The sequence below is a fragment of the Rousettus aegyptiacus genome, unplaced genomic scaffold (assembly GCF_014176215.1).
Source record: "Rousettus aegyptiacus isolate mRouAeg1 unplaced genomic scaffold, mRouAeg1.p scaffold_m13_p_14, whole genome shotgun sequence".
Classification (NCBI taxonomy): domain Eukaryota; kingdom Metazoa; phylum Chordata; class Mammalia; order Chiroptera; family Pteropodidae; genus Rousettus; species Rousettus aegyptiacus.
Genome location: NW_023416289.1, coordinates 47,695,017 through 47,699,723, shown reverse-complemented (window position 1 = coordinate 47,699,723; position 4,707 = coordinate 47,695,017).

The following is a 4,707-nucleotide window of genomic DNA, read 5'->3' as shown; positions in this document are numbered from 1 at the left end:
TTTAGTGTTATAATGATGGTATAATGAGAAAAGTTCATAGGGTTTATAGTGGGTCCCCGAGATGCCCTGGCCGCCTCAGATGGTTTTCACTGGATCACACCTCCCTTCCACCCCCATTCCCCTTCCCTATTCTGATAAACAGCTCCAGCAATTATCAATGTCAGAAGTGGCAGAGGTATGAAAGGCAGTGTAATTAAGTCTCAGCCATTCTCTGGAACTCTTGTCAAATTACAGCATATGATTACACAAACGTTATAAATTCTAGAGTGATGTAAGAGGGTTTACAGGTTAGTCTAGCACGGTTATAAATTGCAAATCTATGCTGGGCTGTATGTATAGGTTTGATTACATTATCTTGTGTTAATATCTCTGGGGGGAGAAAGCCTGACTTAAAATAGGTGTATATATACCTTTTTCGAAATTGCAAACTTTCATCTAAAATGATTTTTTTTTCCATTTTATATTTCCAGGAATGTGGAGACATTTATTTCTTCCATATCCTTGCCAATATTGGCTATGGTTGGAATTTTAAAGTTTTTGAGCCTTTTTTTATAAATGTGTAACCATATCACTCTGCCTTGAGCTGCGTTTCCCTGATGTTTCATCATGTTGAACATTTTGTCATTTATTTACTACTTGAATGCCTTCTTTAGTAAAATGTGTGTTCATATATATGTTTGGTTTTTTAAAAATCAATTTTGGTTGGCCCATGTTGGGCAATTGGGAGTTCTTGGATTAAAACACTGTACTTGTTTAATTTTTTTTTGGTCGTAACGATCACTATGCTGGTCTATTACATTTCATTTGCTGCCTTAAGTACTTCTACTCAGTGGCTCTCTCATGAGATGATAGCCATGATGACACAACAATAAGAAGGTCAAGATCATCTTGCAATACTGTTGACACTTACTAGACAGTCTCTGACCAGTTGAGCACTGAGCCTCGTTTTTCCTGATTGATAGAACCTCTGACTTGGGAGACAATGAGTTAAGGGTGAGGACACTGAAAAAGAACATACAAATTGGCAATGTCCAGACCACATATCAAAATAGAATTTCAGAGGATTTACCTTGCTTAAAATGGTGATATAGGAGGCTGCTGAACTCACATTCCCCTATGGACAATTACCCTTGAAAAATCCAGATAGTAGCTGAGAGATTCCTACACATTGCCTGAACCAGAAAAACCCACATCAAAATGGGTAGGATAGGCTGAGACACAATCTCGCCATAAACTCCACCCCCATCAGCAGCACAGAATTAGGATGGAATTCGCAGCTCCCAGCTTCTCCCAGAGGGTTTGGATCCTACCTCTGGCACACCAAATTCTAAGATGTGCACCTGAGAGAAAGGCCTTCCAAAACATCGAGCTTTTAAAGCAAGCAGAGCTTACGTCCATGAGACCCACAAGGCTATCTTAGCCAGCTCGCTAATCTACAAACCTGTACAGCATGTTACTGTACAAAACGTCAGAAGATAAAATCAAGCACTAAAGAAATGATGCAATCAAAAGACAGTATACACGGGATGTAAGAGGCTGCTGCTGGCATAACAGCAATGTTTTACAGAAAGATTTTTTTTAATAAGTAGAGAGAGTACACTCCAAAATAAAATAAACAGTATAGTACAATATAATGATGTTGGAAGTATCACACTTCTTGATATCAAGCTATACTACAAAACTATAGTTATCAAAACAGCATTGTAATAAATTAATTTTAAAAAATCATAAAAACACACAGATCAAAATACAGAGAACATAAACTAATCCACAGCTACATGGTCATTTAATCTTTGACAAAGGAGGCAATTATACACAATGAGGTAAAGGCGGTCTCTTCAATAAATGGTGTTGTTGGGAAAACTGGACAGATACTTTCCAAATAATGAAACTAAACTACCTTCTTACACCGTATGAAAAAAAAAAAACTCATAATGAATTAAAGACTTAAATATAAGACCTGAAATCATAAGACTTCTAGAAGAAAACATAGGCAGTAAACTCTTTGATATTACTATTAGTAATTTTTTCCCGATGTATCTCCTTGAATAAAGGAAACAAAAGAAAAAAAAAATGGGACTAAAAAGTTTTGCGCAGCAAAGGAACTGTCAACAAAATGAAAAGATAGCATACTGAATGGGAGAAAATATTTGTCTATGAAACATTTGACAAGGAGTTAGTATCCAAAATTTACGAAGGACTCATACAGCTAAATACATATACACAAAAAAGTTTCAAATAAAAACTGGGCCAAAGACCTGCATAGGCATTTTCCAAAGAGGACATGCAGATGGTCAATAGACATGTGAAAAGATAGTCAATGTTACTAATTATCAGAAAAATGCAAATGAAAACCACGATCAAATATCACCCGACACCTATCAGAATGGCTATCATCAATAAATCAAAAATAACAAATATGGGCGAGGATGTGGAGAAGGGAACTCTCCCTCGTACACCGTTGGTGGGATTGCAAATTGGTATAGCCACTCTGGAAAACAGTTTGGAGGTTCCCTGAAAAATGAAAAATAGAAGTTCAGCAATTGCACTTCTGGGTGTTAATCCAAAACACACACACACACACACACACACCAGTTCCTAAAGATCTGTGCATCCCTATGTTCATAGCGGCACTATTCACAATGGCCAAGATATGGAAGCTATGTAAGTACCCATCAATAGACAGTTGGAGAAAGAAGTAATGGTACATATATACAATGGAATATTACTCAGCTATTTAAAAAAATGAAATCTTCCCACTTGCAATGACATAGATGGACCTGGAGGGTATTTTGCTGAGTGGAATAATTCAGAAAGAGAAATAGAAATACCATATGACTTCACTTATATGTGGAAAGTAAGGAACAAAAGAAATGAACAATCTAAAACTAAACAAAACAGACTCAGAGGTAAAACGAACTGGTGATTACCAGAGGGGAGAGAAGTTGGGGGGTTGGGTGAATAGGTGAAAGGATGAAGAAATACAAATTAGTAAGTATAAAACAATCTCGGGGATTTGGAGTATAGCTTGGGGTATACAGTCAATATCGTAATGGTTGTGTCATCAGGGATCACTTCATGGATGGCATAAATTTCTCACTTTAAATATTTTTTATAAAAAGCATAGTATAGTTAACACAAAAACCAGCAACAGTCATTTAGTATCAGTGTCAGGTGTCATGTACTACATATATTTGTTCTGTACTTTTAGGTAACTGGCAGCACAGTAAGTTTGTTTACACCAGCGTCACAACGAGCATGTGAGTAATGCATTGCAGCATAACAGTGCAATGTCCCTCACCAATAGGACGTTTTTAACTCCATTATAATCTTTGGGGACCACCACCAAATATGTAGTCTGTCATTAACACAAGTGTGCTCTGCCAATTTAGCCTTCTCCTACCTAAACAATGGCAAATACTGATCCTTTTACTCTCTTGATAGTATGGCTGTTTCTACAATGTCATATACTTGAAATTATAATCATATATTATGTACACTGCTCAGATTGACTTGTGTCACTAAGTGATATGCATTCAGGTTTCCTACATGTATTTTCATGACTTAAAAACTCATTCCTTTTTAATGCTAATTATATTCCGTTGTCTGCATATACCATAGTTTATCCATTCACCTATGTATGGATGGTTGCTTCTTGGTTGCTTACTAGTTTTGACAGTTAAAAATAAAGCTGCTATAAACATCCGTCTGCAGGTTTTTATTATTTATTTTTTAAAAAATTACTTAATTTTATGGTAACATTGGTTAACAAAAGACAATAGGCTTCAGCTATACATCTGCAGGTTTTTGTGTAGACATAAATTTTCACTTACTTTGGGTAAATACCAAGGAGTTCAATACGGGTTGTTTAAGACTATAATTAGTATTGGACAAAAATACCAAACCATCCTCCAAAATGGCTTTACCATTATGTATTCCCTCCAGCAGTGAATGAGAGTTTCTGTTGTTCCATGTTTTTGCCAGCATTTGATGATGTCAGTGTTCTGGACATTTGACCATTTCTAATAGATACGTAGTGATACCTAATTTTAATTTGAAATTCGTAATAACTAATGATGTGCATTTTTACATATGCTTGTTTGCTCTATATTTTCTTTGGTGAGGTATCTGTTCATGGTTATGCAAAACACAAACCTAGCACACGGGTTATTTTAGCCACATTTATGTTAACAGCAATAAAAAAAAAAAAAAAACACGAAAATTTACATGGTCCCAGAGAATTCAGATTAGGATTAATGATAGCATCAGTTACTTCTAATACCTAATAACATTTTACTTGTTTCAATTAATAGTCGATAAGTAATTAAATAATAATAAATGATCAGTTATGCTTACAGTTTATGTAACATCAAACTTAATAAAGTACAGGCAGTGGCACAAATGTTTGCTAACAAAGATTTCTGGAAGGGTACACATTTGATGACAAAACTGAACACCTGTATTATGGGGGTTGGGGAGTTGACTAACAGAAAGAGGAAATGTTTACTGTTTGGATATGCATACAAATCTACCCCAAACTTTCCAAACAAAAAGAATCGGTTTTATCATGCATGTAGACAAGACAAAGAGGCACATCCACGTTTTCCGTGGCCCTCTCCGCCTCCCCTCCGCTTATGTCAGCGACCTCTGGTCTGACACGAGCGCCGTGCGTCTCAGCTCTGAGAACTACAGGACCCAGGAGACCTT